This window comes from Neoarius graeffei, chromosome 4 (assembly GCF_027579695.1).
Source record: "Neoarius graeffei isolate fNeoGra1 chromosome 4, fNeoGra1.pri, whole genome shotgun sequence".
NCBI lineage: Eukaryota > Metazoa > Chordata > Actinopteri > Siluriformes > Ariidae > Neoarius > Neoarius graeffei.
Genome location: NC_083572.1, coordinates 94,775,097 through 94,792,176, shown reverse-complemented (window position 1 = coordinate 94,792,176; position 17,080 = coordinate 94,775,097).

Below are 17,080 nucleotides of genomic sequence, written 5' to 3'. Positions count from 1 at the left end.
GAAACAGAGGTTCACATACTTTTGCCACTCACAGATACATAATATTGGATCATTTTCCTCTATAAATAAATGACCAAGTATAATATTTTATGTCTCATTTGTTTAACTGGGTTCTCTTTATCTACTTTTAGGACTTGTGTGACTACGGGCGAAAGGCGGGGTACACCCTGGACAAGTCGCCAGGTCATCACAGGGCTGACACATAGACACAAACAACCATTCACACTCACATTCACACCTACGGTCAATTTAGAGTCACCAGTTAACCTAACCTGCATGTCTTTGGACTGTGGAGGAAACCGGAGCACCTGGAGGAAACCAACACAGACACAGGGAGAACATGCAAACTCCACACAGAAAGGCCCCTGTCGGTCACTGGCCTCGAACCCAGAATCTTCTTGCTGTGAGGCGACAGTGCTAACCACTACACTACCGTGCTGCCCATAAATGATGATACATTCAAAATGAACCATGCTGTATGTATTGTGACGATATTTATACTTCAGAGCTGCAGTGATATGAGAATACTGCAGAGACAAGTGGACACTCCAGTTCCTCATTATCACAAATAAAAAATCATATTAATATAAGATAATAATCTTATATACTCACCACTTCTCTCTCACTGAGTGGATCTTGTAGAGAGTGGAGAATGTTTTCCCCACTGAAAACACTAATGTCTCATTTCTAACCGGGCTTATAGATGAGGAAGCGTTTATTTTACCTCCTGCCAGTACGGTGTGAACCCGATACTATATTTAATATTATATATTAAAAAAAACCCACGCTGATCATGACTTACATAATGAGGTTTATTGGGTTTGGATGCAGAGCACAGAGAAAACAAAGTATAAAACTGTGTGGGCAGTTAAAAGCAGTGCAAATAATAGCATAATTTTCACCCACTGCATGTGATTCTGCATAATGTAACATCCTTGGCATTATGTAAATGGCACTGTAAACTGGGACTGGGATTAATTAATAAAATCCCAAATCAGAAAAAGTTTGCAGGGTCTGTTGACATTTAAATTAAAACTGAAAACAATATTTTGTAAATAATCTTTGACCTGTATTGCACTCAAAACAATACAACAGCCAATTATTTCAGATTTTACCTCATGACTCAATCCCCCCCCCCAAAAATAAATATATTTCTATTTTGATTCTTGCAACACATTAAAAAAAAAGTTGGGATGGTAAAACATTCCTTCTCACAACACTTAAAAGATGTTTAGGGACTGAAGACACCAAGTGATGAAGTGTTTCAGGTGTTATTTTATCTCATTCTTCCTGCAAACAGGTCTTCAGGTGTGCAACAGTATGGAGTTATCATTGCCTTATTTTTCATTTCAAAATCCCCCACAGATTCTTTATTGGGGACAGAGGGGACAGGCACCCTCTTCTTCCACAGCCATGTCTTTGTAATGTGTACAGAATGTGGTTTTGCATTGTCTTGTTGAAATCTCCCTGGAAAAGATGCCATCTTGAAGGCAGCATATATTGCTCCAAAATCTTATATCAGCAATAGATGAATGACGGTTCTTGATGCAGCACCATCTCAGGGATCAGAGATCATGGGTGTTCAGCTTAGGCTTGTGCCCTTTCCCTTTACACACTGAAATTCCTCCAGATTCCTTGAATTGTTTAATGATAATATGCACAGAAGAGGATGAAATATCCAAATCCCTTAATATGTTTTTTTGAGCAACACTAATTTTAAATATTTTAGGAATTGTATTACTTATTTTTCTCATTGACAAGCTGGAGATCCTCAACCCATCTTTGCTCCTCAAAGACTAAGTCTTTACTGGATTCAGATTTTGTACCAAATCATAATTAAAGTCACCTGATGACATTTGTTTCAAATCACACCATTATTTAATTGTTTTACCTCATTACTAGCCTTAAATTGCTTCTGTCCCAGCTTTTTTATTTATTTATTTATTTATTTATTTTTTTTGGGGGGAGGGGGTATTGTACAGGCCTGAAAGATAGGACTAGACGTATATTAACAAGTGAAATGAAGTTGATCAGACAAAACATGTAATGTCTTGGGTTCATTCTGTCTGCAATGAAATGCAAGTCAAAGTAAATTTAGAAATCACTGCTTTTATTTTTTATTATTATTATTTTGAAGGAACGATCTAAAGTGGGCCACCTTGCGCAATAAATGTTGCAAGCTATATACACTTTATACAAGCTATATATAGAAGCTATATGCACCCTAGGAATACTGACCTATTTGCCAGAAAGAATCCAAAACGGTGAGCAATTGACCGATAAGCAATTTTTGTTGAACTGCTCATTAAGGGTTAATTAGTCCATAACTTCATTAATAATTGTAATGAAGCAAATCTGGGTAGAAGTTATATGCACCCTAGGTACCCCTACCTTCATTCCATAAAGAATCAAAATCAGTGAAGAATTGAGGGAGAAGAAGAGATTTGTGTGGAAACTGCTCATTAGGGCTTAATTACTCCATATCTTCATTATTAATTGCAATTATGAAAATTTGGGTGGACGGTATATGCACCGCAGACAGACCTACCTTCCTGCCAAAAAGAATAAAAATCAGTGAAGAACTGAGAGAGAAGAAGCGATTTTCATGAAATGTGGACGACGCTGGATGGACGGACGGCAGACAACATGTGATGATATGAGCTCATTGGCCTGTCGGCCGGATGAGCTAATAACTAATAGTAACCTTTAAAGCTATACATAATATAAATAACTATGTGCATTTTGATACTGAGCTGAATTCAACAAATTTTATTTTACAGTTTTGGTTGAATAAAATTAGATAATTAGACTTAAATTCTATTTTATCAGGATCATCAAAGATGTAGAAAATTTATCTGTGTTACTCGTTGGATGGTCTTTGGTTTTAACCACCTTCATTTTCCATCCATCCATTATCCATAACCGCTTATCCTGTGCAGGGTCGCAGGCAAGCTGGAGCCTATCCCAGCTGACTATGGGCAAGAAGTGGGTTACACCCTGGACAAGTCACCAGATCATCGCAGGGCTGATACATAGAGACAAACAATTATTCAAACTTACTGTCAATTTAGAGCCACCAATTAATCTAATCTGCATGTCTTTGGGGAAAACCAGAGCACCCGGTGGAAACCCATGCAGACACGGGGAGAACATGCAAACTCTGCACAGAAAGGCCCCCCATCGGCCACTGAGCTCGAACCCAGAACCTTCTTGCTGTGAGGTAGCAGTGCTAACCACTACACCACCGTGCTGCCCTCACCTTCATCTTCTGCCCAATTAATTTTGTCACTAGTCACCTTTTAGGAGTTGCAGTTGCAGTCTTCCCAAATGTAGATCTTTGTTATTGTTGGGGAACAAATAATTTCTGTACAAGGTGCTGGAGCAGTTGGCCATTATTTTGCATTCCAGCAACTTACCAAACATGCCAACTTTACTTTGCTGTAAGTCAAAATTAAACTATATAGTGATCGCATTGTAGTTTCAATTTGTCTAGAAGCATTGCATGGACTTAAAAGGCATCAGATTGGTGTCACAAATTTCATGGCTGAAAATCAGTCTGTGTTTAAAGTTTTCACCTTTAGGAGGTAACTTTACCTTGTATAGTCTTATCCCAAAAGTAGTGCCCTTTTAAAATACCAGCAAATTCATCAGTTTTCCTGTCCTCAGTGGAGCTTCCACTCCTCCCCAACTTAAGACGCTAGCTGGCAAGTTGTGACCTTAAGAGTCCGCAAAGTGCACAAACAGAGGGATAAATGTTCCTGCTCTCAGACACGAGTAATTAACATGTGGTTAAAAGTAATATGCATTTCAGTTATACTTTTCAGGAGAAAATCTTTTTTTTGCCTTGTTATATTTTGATACAAATTGTGCAATTTCCTCTTTCTTTCTTTAATTTGCGCTAGCAGCTCTCTCACTCAGGATCTTTCTACTTTCTTCTTCTTCTTCTTCTTCTTCTTCTTATCATTCTAACATTTTTAGGATGCTATTTCTCCCTGAGTTTTCAACCAAGCATCACCAAATTTCACCTGAAGAATACCTCTGGGCTGAATTAAGTTGCCTTGACTTTTGGTGCTGATCTGGATCACTGAACCAGAATGATCCATGAAAATTGGGCTTTTTCAATCACTTATTTCTCTCTCAGTTTTCAGCCAATCATCACCAAATTTCGCACGAAGAATACAGTGGCGGGTCCTGAAAATTTTCTCAGGAGGGGCAAATTATCCAATAATGTCATAAGGTGACTCATTCAACAGGTACATTATAGGTAGCCAGACATTATTGACTCTTTTGTTTTCTCTCTGCATATCACAGTTCTATGCCACTTCTGTCCACTAGATGGCAGCACATTACAGAAATCTTTTCCCTGTAGCTACCTAAGCTATAGGCTGTGGTGTAAAGTTGCAAACATTCACAATCGAAGAATAGTTTGTCTCCACAATGACCAATTCCAATTATGCCCTATTCACTATTCACATTATTTCAATATTGTATGATGTGAATGATATCTTTATAAAAGATATGTCCAATAGCTAAATAAGAAAGGAAACCATATTTTTAAAAAAATAATACATATTTATTTGCCAATCTTGAAAGTACTGTTCTACAGAATGTTCTGTAAATAGATTTTGTACTTCAAACTCCATGACCAGCAAGAATTTTACAGACTGTGCAACTTAAGGACAACAGGAAAGTGCACTTACTGTAACAAAACATTGTAAATAGTTGGCTAACATAACAATAGCAGTTGAATAAATAGATGAGTGGATCTTTAGAGCTTGCAATTACTGGTATTTACCAAGGATATTACCAAAGTGCTAACTCTCAGAGCAAAGTGTGGCAAATATAAAAATGCACACTGAAAACATCAAAAGTGAACTGATTCTGTGAGTGTGTGTGTGTGTGTGTGTGTGTGTGTGTGTGTGTGTGAGTCACGAAGTCAACCAAACCCAGAAAAACACCACGGTGACTGGAGCCCTCAGTTTCGTCTTTGCCTCGTAGAGCTAACTCGAACACTCCACAAAATTTCACGCGTTGGATGAGTCGGTTTAATATGTGCCTGTTCTTGCTCACCTCATCATTGTGGCGGTGAACTGCTAGCCTGTAGCCCTCATCCAGTTGTGTAGCGATGTTCACTCTCCCAAAAGCCGAACATTTCAGGCAGCTGCCCATGTGAATCTTTGATGACTCATGTTTTTTTTATTTTCTCAGACAAATGATGCATGTCCGAAACTCCAGTGACCGTCCAAGCAGTGTTGTCCATGGAGCCACCTCCAGGGTGGAAAAGTAAGCAGGAGTAGCAGAAAACCGCTGAGGCGTCCTTGCAGCCAGCTCGCCAGGATTTGCACTGGGACCATGTTGAAGTAAAACCTCGAGTATATGATCCCCCCCCTTGTCGAAATTTGTTTTATGTTTAGATTTGGTCGAGGGGGGTCCAGCTTGTTTTGTTGCCAATTTAGCTCGATTTGATCACTGACTAAATGGAACTTCTTTTAAGGACCGCACTGAATTACTTTCCACATCCATCTCACCTCAGAAACTGAGAGGATCGAACGCAACTTTGCCGCGCTTCGCAGTGACGTAAGCATGTTAGGGCAAGCCCCCCCGGAACCCATAGAGATTGCACTGAAGTGTCAGTTAGGAGAAAAAAAATATATTAACATGGGACTCTATCAGTGAACTCTTGGGCGATTTTCAACGTGACTGAAATCACCCCAAAAGGGGCGGTACTCTAGAAGCATGACCACCCTGATTGGACAATGATACCCAGAGACAGATTAAAACGGCCTAGAGCAGCACTAGTGAAAGTTTGTTTAAAAAAAACCCACACTTTTTTTTTTCGTTTTGGCAGTGCGTCGCCCAATCGCCCTTATGCACCACCTGCCCTTGGAAGAATACCTCTGTGCTGATTTACATTGCTATGACTTTTGGTGCTGATCTGGATCACCAAACCAGAATGATCCATGAAAAACAGACATCTTTCCTCACTAAGTGTCATTCTCTATCTCTTACCGTTCCGGGTCTATAGGATATGCTGACCAGATGTCCCAATTTGTAAGAGCTATCACAGATCACTGTGACTTTAGTCACAGAAAGTTGTGAACCCTTTAGAATTTTCTATATTTCTGCATAAATATGACCTAAAACATCATCAGATTTTCACACAAGTCCTAAAAGTAGATAAAGTTCTTTCTTTCTTTCTTTTTTCAAGACTTGGTGTTATTTTCATCTAAAGTATGTTATTGTGTGCACCATCTGACTGGTATTGTGTTGCTGTGTTGTATTGTGTTGTAGTACGCTGAGGCTTTCTTTTAGTAGCCATGCGATTTTATGTCTCTGTTCACAGTACAATGAGGCCACAGCAGGACATTCAGGGGACATAAACACCTTTTTTTTGTCTCTCTGCCAGAGTATATTTTCAAATAGTGGTTGCAGCTCACACTGACGGATTACACCGAGCTACTTTTTTAAACGCTGCTTTGAGGTCAATAAATTAGAGCACAGTGCAGACAATGAGCTGCCAGAGAGGCAATACTAGTCCATCTTATTCTATTGTGATTGCACATTTAACACTTCACATATTATGTTAGCAGGTCATGCTCCCTATACCCAAATGTTACATGATATCTGTTTTTTCTCAAAATGTAGTTAAATACAATATCCATAAGCCATAATGCTAAAGGTGCATGTTTCTGCTTGTTATATACAGTGCTGTGAAAAAGTATTTACCCTCTTCCTGATTTGTTCTATTTTTGTAGATTTGTCACACTTGAATGTTTCATGTCATCAAACTAATTTTAATATTAGACAAAGATAGCCCAAGTAAACACAAAATGCAGTTTTTTTAATGATGATTTCATTTATTGATGGAAAAAAGTTACCCAACCCTACCTGGCCCTATGTGAAAAAGCAATTACCACCTCAACCAATCAATCAATTAACCTCAACCAATCAAACAACTCATCAAATTTAATTGGATTCAATTTCACTAGCCACACCCAGGCGTGATTACTGTCAGACCTGTTCCATCTCAGTATCACATAAATAGAACCAGGCTGGCAATGTGAAATAGGCTAATAGATCTTAAAAAGATGCTGTGAAGTAAAGAGTTACAAGAACAGATGTGCAACAAAATAATTGAAATCTATCAGTCTGGAAAGGGTTACAAAGCTATTGCCAAGGCTCTGGGACTCCAGCAAACCACAGTGAGAGCCATTATCTACAAATAAAAAACAAAACAAACAAACAAAAAATCTTGGAACAGTGTGAACTTTCCCAGGAGTGGCTGGCCTTCCAAATTTAACGAAGAGCACTTTGACAACTGATCCAGGAGGTCACAAAAGAAACCCAACAAACATCTAAAGAATTACAGGCCTCACTTGCCTCAATGAAGGTCAGTGTTCATGATTCTACAATAAAGAAGGCACTGGGCAAAAATGGCATCCATGGAAGAGTTGCAAGACGCAAACTAATGCTGACCAAAAAGAACAAAAAGGCTGGTCTTACATTTGCCAAAAAGCATCTTGATGACCCCCAAGACTTTTGGGATCATATTCTGTGGACTGATGAGTCAAAAATAGAACTTTTAGGGAGACATGGGTCCTGGTACATCTGATGTAAGGCTAACACAACATTCCAAAATAAGAACATCATACCAACAGTCAAACACAGTGGTGGTAGTGTGATGGTATGGGGCTGCTTTTCTGCTTTAGGACCTGGATGACTTTCCATAATTGATGGAACCATGAATTCTGCTCTCTACCAGAAAATCCTGAAGGAGAATGTCCGCTCATCAGTTCATGACCTAAAGCTCAAGTGCAGCTGGGTTATGCAGCAAGACAATGATCCAAAACACACAAGCAAGTCCACATCTGAATGGCTCAAAAGTAATAAAATTAAGGTTTTGGAGTGGCCTAGTCAAAGTCCTGACTTGAATCCAATTGAGATGCTGTGGCAAGAACTTAAGCAGGTAGTTCATGCTCGAAAACCCTCCAATGTGGCTGAATTGAAATAATTCTGCAAAGAAATAGGCAAAAATTCCTCCACAGTGATGTAAAAGACTCATTGCAAGTTATCGCAAATGTTTGATTAACCCTTTACTTTTAATAAATGGAGTGATCATTTAAAAGCTGCATTTTGTGTTTACTTACACCATCTTTATTTTATATTAGACTTAGTTGGATGACCTAAAACATTTTAAATGTGACAAATGAGCAAAAATGGAAGAAATCATCAGGGGGCATGAGCTTCGATTGGGCACATAACTCACAACATAAAGTACATATCAACACACATATCAAAAGCTAGAGACAGAGTTAGAGCTCCTGTTACCTTCTTGGTGGTTGGACTTCATTTAATTCCTAATTGGCATCCTACTGACACTTTTAACATTTAATTGAAGAGAGCTGTCTCTAAATGTGGTGATCACAATGGAAAAATATTAAATTATCATTTAAAGATAATAAAGAAGTATCATTTAACTGGCAAATTTAATCATCTTTTAAATGACAATGACCATTCTATTTGAGTTTATTAATTATTTAGTGCATCAATTTATTTATTATTATTGAACACTAAAGTCTGATTGTTCTGATGGCACATTGCAGGCTCTTATCCCATTCTTCACTGTAGGTTTGGTCTCATCTATAAGCTTCCGCTCATGATGTATTGAACTTGTGTCAATTTACATTCTTGTCAGGCTGGCTGAGATGGAGCTGAAGCTCTGAGTAATAATTGATGACCAAATTGAGAAGTTGGTCTTCCCATTGGGAATCCCGCCAACTATGGAAGAGCTTCAAACTGTTGTAAAGTAGATCTTTAGAATTTCTGATGAGTGCAGTCTTCAGTATCTGTTCAGTATCAGATTTTGAAGAATACTTTATTCTTAACAAAAGTGACCAAATTAAATGCAAAGACCCCATAAATGTTGTTCAAACTCCTCTGATTCTTTTTAATTCATTTCCGGTTGATGAAAGTTTGAGCATTTCTTCCAGTCAATAGTTAACTGATTGCGACTCTGCATCTTATGTGGAGTCAACTGCATCAAACGCAAAGCAGTCTGCTGGATCATCTTCTTCCAAAGACACAATTATTCTGGGCAAGTTACCATAGAACGCTATCAGCCATGGCCAGAGCGATTCCCTATTACACAATTTGCATAAGAAACTGAGATGTATCTTTAAAAAGCCACTGAAGACTACAAGAAGAATGGAAGACTTATAACTACATCAATGGTCAAGGCAGACATACTTGATAAGTTGGCTGAAACTATAGATAATTATTCTCTCCACATTTACTGGATATGAGCAATCATGTGCTCTGATTGGCTACTCTACTACTCAGCTATCAGCTCATATACTGTGAGTAGAAAAAAACAAAATAGTGGAACACATCAAGTCAAATATACCACTTTGTTATCAAGTATTTAAAAGAAACAGAAATAGCTAAAAGAGTATAGTTTATCCCCCCCCCATATCTCCTGTTCCACACTCCAGCCCAGTAAGTGGCAGTAATGCACCTTTAAGTTGGTTTGCCAACCACCAAAAAGAAGAAGAGGAAAATGGCAGAGTGTGTTGCTGAACCAACTGAGGGTGAAATAAAAACTACTTAAAAACAACCCCCCCCCCAAAAAAAGCAACAAATTATGGAAGAAAATTATTTGATGGAAGAATGTCTCTTTTTGTTTTTCAAGAATTATTATTACATTTTTCACAAATTGCTCCTGTAATTTCGCCAGTTTGTTTACATTCTAAGCGGAAATTATTTTGTCGGATGTTTTGTATAAAGTATTTATTTATCGAATTTGCAAAAAATAAAAAAGAAAAATGCCCTGTTTCTCAAAATCCAGTGAATGTGGATAGAATAAAATAGTTATTCCACTCAATCTTGTCATACTGTACATGGCTTATAGCCAACTCTGTGCTACACGCCTCGTCGGCTATCAGATCATGTATGACTCAATTTTGTGGAATAACTGTTAAATATAAAGCCTATCAAACAAGTGCACAGATAAGTAATGTTACTGAAGCACTTGTCAAGAAAAATAATTGTCTCAAGGAACCCAAGTCCTTCTCATGTTACAATGACTGGCAACAAAGCATCAAATTCAAGCTGGAAAATTATCGCACTGAACTCAGAGGCTTTGGTGTTCCTGAGGTGATATGCAATGCAGTGAAATGCAAGAGTCCTGCTAAGTAGAATTCTGCAAAAAAAAGTAAAAAAAAAAAAACTATGAAAAGCAGAGGTAAACTTCTCCCCCCTTAATCGGCAAGAGAGGATGAAGAAAGTCAAGAACAAAAGAGGATTTGGTTGCTCACTGAAGTAAGAAAAAGGGACAATGGTAAATTGCTAAAAGAAAAAAAAATGGCCAAAACATTTTCACACAGAAGACACAAGATCATCAACATATCGCCCAGCAGAGAGGACATCAAAGCCAGATGACTTGCTCTATTTAAGGCTTCTTAAGTGAGTTACAAGTGCATGCTAGTTAGATCCTTTCCTAGTCCATTGTGAAGGACTGCACAGGTGGTTTTGCATATTTAGCTCTTAAAATTGAAATGTGTAGTATATTGTCAATTAATTTCTAAACTATATTATCCAGATCAAATTTCAGAATTTTATTTTATTTTTTTAGATCTACATGGTTATACAGTTGATAACAGGAATCATTCTATCCACATTCACTGGATATGAGCAATTAAGTGCTCTGATTGGCTACTCTACTATTAGGATATCAGCTCATATACCATGAGTAGAGAAAAACAAAATGGCAGTGTGTGTTGCTGAACCAACCAAGGATGAAATAAAAACTCTACTCGAAAACAAACACTCCCCCAAAGAAAAAAGAAAAAACAAAACAAGAAAATATGGAATAAAAGCATTTGATGAAAATAACATATCATTTTTATTTTATTTTTCAAGAATTATTATTATTATTATTATTATTATTATTATAGCATTTTTCACAAATTGCTACTGTCATTTTGCCCGTTTGTTTACATTCTAAGCAGAAATGATTTTGCCAGATGTTTTGTATCAAGTTTTTATTTATTGAATTTGCAAAAAATAAAAACAAAAATGTTCCATTTCTCGGAATCCAGTGAATGTGGATATGATAAAACGGTTATTCCACTCAATCTCATCATACATGGCTTATAGCCAACTCGGTGCTATGTGCCTCATCAGCTATCAGCTCGTGTACAACTCAATTTTGTGGAATAACTTAATTATCTTTTCACAATCCTTTACGTTAACATGCTATACAGCCAAATAATGTAGACATTTAGCAAAACTGGAGGTCATAAAACTGCTATAAAATTGTTGATCAGGCTTTGGTTTCTTCTTACTTTTTAAAAATGTTGGAAGAACAGTATGTTTCACAGAATCACCATGAATCAAAGCTCATGTCCATGAGCTCATGTCCATGAGCTTCCAGTTGGAAACCTCTTCTGTTCCAAGTGGGAACCATAGACTTGAGGTTGCAGACTATCCTACTCAAGGTATTCTTTGATAAGCTTTCGGTTTACTAATATTTTATTTCAGGGATTTTATGGTCAGACTCCTGGAATATCATTGCTTATTACTTAAATCTACAGTATGTATTGTTAGCTTGACACTGTGGTACAAAAGTAGCACAAAAGTCAATTCAATTTTATTTGTATAGGGCTTTTAATAATAGACATTGTCGGAAAGCAGCTTTACAGAAAATTTAAGACTTTAAACATGAGCTAATTTTATCCCTAATCTATCCCCCATGATCAAGCCTGTGGCAACGGTGGCAAGGAAAAACTCCCTCAGATGACATGAGGAAGAAACCTCGAGAGGAACCAGACTCAAAAGGGAACCCATCCTCATTTGGGTGATAACAGACAACGTGATTATAAATAACTTACTTCTATAACAGTGTAGAATAGAATAGAATACCTTTATTGTCACTATACACATGTACAATGAGATTAAAGCATCTCCAATAACAGTGCAAACAGCGTGTAGAGAGGGAGAGAGAGAGGAACGGGGGAAGGAGAAGGAAAAAAAAGGGGGTGTAAGGTGCACAGTCTGAGGTGTATGTGTTGTGTTACACATTATGGAGTGAGGTATTGCACATATAAAGTATTGCACAGAGACAGTCACATTGTAAATTATTGCACGAGAGAGTCACATTATAAGATAAAATATTACACATTTGAAGTATTGCAAGGTAAGGTAGGGTGCACAGACTTGAGGTATATGTGCTGTGTGTAAGGTGCACAGTCCTGAGGTATATGTGCTGTGTGTAAGGTGCACAGACTTGAGGTATATGTGTTGTGTGTAAGGTGCACAGTCCTGAGGTGCATGTGTTGTGTGTAAGGTGCACAGTCCTGAGGTGCATGTGTTGTGTGTAAGGTGCACAGTCCTGAGGTGCATGTGTTGTGTGTAAGGTGCACAGTCCTGAGGTGCATGTGTTGTGTGTAAGGTGCACAGTCCTGAGGTGCATGTGTTGCATTTCACATTTTGGAGTGTGGTATTGCATAGAGAGTCACCTTATAAAGTACTCCACATTTATAAATTAGTAAAATAGTAAATAGTAAAATAAAATAGACTATAAAGTCAGAGCATATCTGAGTTCAGGGCGGTTATGGCTTTTGGAAAGAAACTGTTTTTTAATCTATTTGTCTTTGCCCTGATGCACCTGTAGCGCCTCCCTGAGGGCAACAGGATGAACAGATCAAAGCCAGGGTGGGAGCTGTCTTTGATAATATTCTTAGCTCTGCTAAGGCAGCGGGAGGTGTAAATGTCCATCAGGGAGGGGAGAGGGCAGCCAATGATCCTCTGTGCTGCCTTTACTGCCCTCTGGAGCCTCTCCCTGTCTACAGCAGTGCAGCTGCCGTACCATACTGTAATACAGTACGTCAGTATGCTCTCGATGGATGAGCGGTAGAAGGTCAGCAGCAGGTTGGAGTTTAAGTTGTACCTCCTGATGACTCTCAGGAAGTGTAGCCGCTGCTGCGCCTTCTTAATGACTGCTGTTATGTTCTCTGACCAGGAGATGTCGGCAGGAGGACACCGAGAAACCAGAAGGTGTGGACCCTCTCCACATACTCGTTGTTGATGTAGAGGGGGGCTAGGTCGGTGCTGTGCTTCCTGAAGTCAACAATGAGCTCTTTGGTTTTCTTGGTGTTCAGAGCGAGGTTATTTTCTGAACACCAGGCTGCCAACTTCAGGACCTCCTCTCTGTAGGCTGCCTCATCTCCCTTTGAGATGAGTCCGACCACTGTGGTGTCGTCAGCAAACTTGACGATAAGGTTGTTGTTGTTGTGGGTCAGACTACAGTCATGGGTGTAGAGGCAGTACAGGAGAGGGCTCAGCACACAGCCCTGTGGAGAGCTGGTGCTCAACGTGCGGGTGGAGGAGAAGTGGGGGCTAAGTCTCACAGTCTGGGGCCGGTTAGTAAGGAAGTCCTTTAACCAGGCACATGTGAGAGGGGGGAGGCCGAGAGTGTCCAGTTTTCTAATAAGGATGTCCAGGATTATTGTATTAAAAGCTGAACTGTAATCCACAAAGAGTATGCGGACGTAGCTCTGCTGCTGCTCCAGGTGATTTAGCGCAGAGTGGAGAGCTACAGCAATGGCGTCCTCTGTGGATCTGTTTGTGCGATATGCGAACTGGTAGGGCTCGAAGTCTGGGGGGAGGTGGTCCTTGATGTGCTGAAGAACTAGTCTTTTGAAGCACTTCATGATTACCGGGTTGAGGGCCACAGGACGGTAATCATTCAGGCTGGTGATGGGAGACTTCTTCGACACTGGGATTATTGTTGCAGATTTTAGGCAGGGCGGGATGATTGCCTGAGCCAGAGAGAGGTTAAAGATCCTGGTGAAGGTAGGCGCGAGCTGGTGGGCGCACACTCTGAGCACCTTACCAGGTACACCATCTGAGCCGGCAGCTTTCTTGGGGTTCACTGCCAGGAGCACCCGTCTGACATCATGCTCCTGTACAGTGAAAGGAGTGGTGTAGGAACTGTGTGGTGGTGGAGGCAGGGCAGGAGCAGATGAGTGCTGCTGAGATGTTTCGAAGCGAGCAAAGAAGCGATTTAGCTCCTCTGCTAGCGGCGCACTCCAGTCTCCAGTTGGCGCATCACAGTCTCTGAAGTTTGTGATGTCCTGAATGCCCCGCCACACCTCCCGTGTATTGTTGCTGGACAGGTGGGACTCTATGCGCAGCCTGTAGTCTGCCTTGGCTTTATTTATACCTCTTTTCAGATCAGCTCGAGCAGCTCTGTACAGAGCTCTATCACCTGACCTGAAGGCAGCATCGCGAGCCCTGAGGAGTGAGCGGACCTGGCTGGTCATCCAGGGTTTCTGGTTTGGGAAGACCCGGATGTTTTTATCCACCGTCACATTCCTGATGCAGAACTTGATATAGTCCAGCACCGTTCCTGTGAATGTCTCCAGCTCCTGATGTTCAAATAAGTCCCAATCTGTCCATTTAAAGCAGTCCTGTAGTTCTGAGAGTGCGTTGTCAGGCCAGGTTGTGATAGTCCTTGTGGTGGGCCTGGCTCTGCATCTGAGGGGGGTGTAGGCTGGGAGAGCAGGAGGGAAAGATGGTCTGACTGGCCGAGGTGGGGGAGGGGTATGGCTCTATATGCATGCTTGATGTTAGAATAAACATGATCCAGAGTGTTCTCCCCTCTAGTAGAACACTTAACATGTTGGTAAAACTTCGGCAGTACAGTCTTCAAGTTGGCCTTATTAAAGTCTCCTGCGATTATACTGTATGAACACCGTCAGGGTGGGCCCGCTGCTGTTTGTTAACGGTGTTCAGCAGAAGAGAGAGCGCTGTGTTTACACTGGCGTCAGGTGGAATATACACAGCTGTGACAATCACCACAGTTAGCTCTCTCGGTAGAAAAAAAGGCCGGCATCTTACAGATATGTACTTGAGTTCTGGGGAACAGTGTTTATCTATAATTGTTCCTTTGTTACACCAATTATCATGCACATAAATACAGAGCCCTCCCCCTCTGCTCTTACCAGAATCCTCAGTTCTATCCAAGCGGAGCAGAGTGCGGCCTGCTAGCTGCAAGCTAGCATCGGGTATTTCCGGATGAAGCCAGGTTTCGGTGATAATTAAAACACAGCAGTCCCGAACATAGCGATTTCCAGCGAATTGTAGTTCCAGATCATCCGTTTTATGTACCAGGGATCTAGCATTAGAGAGATACAGGCTCGGTAGAGGTGGCTTGTGTGGTTGTTTTCTTAGCCTTAGCATAGCACTGCACCTGCAGCCCCGCTTCTGCTTCCTCTCCCTCCTCCATCTGCGCCACCTCCTAGACCCGACAACAATCCACAGATAGCCCAGCGGTCTCGCTATGCCATCTGGGATGTTATGCGTGAAGAGAAAGTCGCTTGAAACAGATACCTGATGTTGGTTACCGATGGCTAAAAGTGTCTGGCGGGTGTACTGGATGTTTGCAGAACCGATGTTGCACAAACAAGCAAGAAATAAATACAAAAACAAACAAAAAGAGCACTGAAAAGGAGAGCCGTAAGCCGCTGCAACCACGCGCGCCGCCATCTTCCACTAATGTCCTACGTATATAGTCACAAAGTATAACTGTGTAAGAGGAAATTCATTATAGTTGCAGACCTTTTGAATAGTTTGTGTACACATAGTTGTGCTATACTTGGGTATATCAGGATTTATTTAAATAGATTTTAAATTGTATTTGATTAATGTATCTGTGAATACAGATGTTAGGAGCACTGAGCAAATGAGTCTCTGTGTAGGTCCTTCAACTTTAGGCAATCAGATGACCTGAAGCTGATCTCTGATTCTTCGTGTGCAACCATGTGACAAAATATCTGCCACCATGTTGGATGATATACAAATCCAGAATGCAGTCTCGTGTGAACAATAACTGTGATGCATCTCCAACTTTCTCAAAATATTCTGATTCTCTAGAGTTCTCTGCCAAGTCAAGATTCAGAGAAAAAAGTTGAAATTTGTGGCTAAACCACACGTTAAAGCCGTCCGATTGTTTAACCTCATTACCACCGATTGAATACCCTGACATTGTGAACTATCTCATTCTACAAAAAAAAAAAAAGTGCAAAAATAAAATGAAGTTACTGGGTTACTGGAACGGCATCGCAAATATATCACCTGGCAAAGCTGACCCACATTGTTCTCCTTGTGTATCTAAACTTGCTAAGGTTTGCGTTGTTTCTAATCTGGCTTTCTTGGGAGATCTTTCATTTATCCTGTAGCTTCATGATACTGCATGATGAGTTTTCGTCTTGATCTTATGTCCTAATTTGAGTGTTGGTGCCCGATCTGGATTTACCGTATCATGTAGGTTTGCCGGTGCAAACCTGCAAGGTGAGAAGCAGGGCATTCATGCTAAAACTCAAAAGTTCAATTTAGTCAGCAGAAAACAGAGCTTTAATTGGCAATGAACCATTACCAGATAATATAGTGGTCACCACACACACGGGTGTAATTGGCTTTTTCCTCAGTTAAGTCCTTATAATGTATGTTTTTGAACCACAGCGTATACACAGCGTTCTCTGGACAGCTTTTCATCTATTTTGTCACCATTTTTAACTATTTGGGGAATTCTGAAGAACGATTTCTCTTTGTCACGAACAGCATTATTACCGTGATTATATCCCACACACAAAGGAGGCATTGTCTTTTTACAAAAGCAGTGAAATCAAAAGAAAATCATGAAGTGTTGCAGCAGCTCATACAGTATGTGAAGTGCCACTATATTGGTTGTTGTTATCATCCAACATGACGGACTTCCGGTTTGGAAAATAAGTGTGATGTTACATGCACGTGAAGAATTGGGTGCTTCAGCTCTTCTAGTGGGTACAGCTCTCTCCCAAAGAGCCAATTCAAGTGGAGCCACTGAGTTTGATGTTGTAATGGAATAAAATTTACTTTTATCTCTGCAAAACTAATATTGGTGAACCCATATTGAACTCAAATTCACTGATTAGTAGAGCCTGATGGCTTTAACAGTATCAAATTGAGCAAAGCATTTGCTAAGCTTTGGTATTTCTAGCAAAGTCTAATCTGGCCTTTCTGTTCTTGAGTCTTCCTAGTA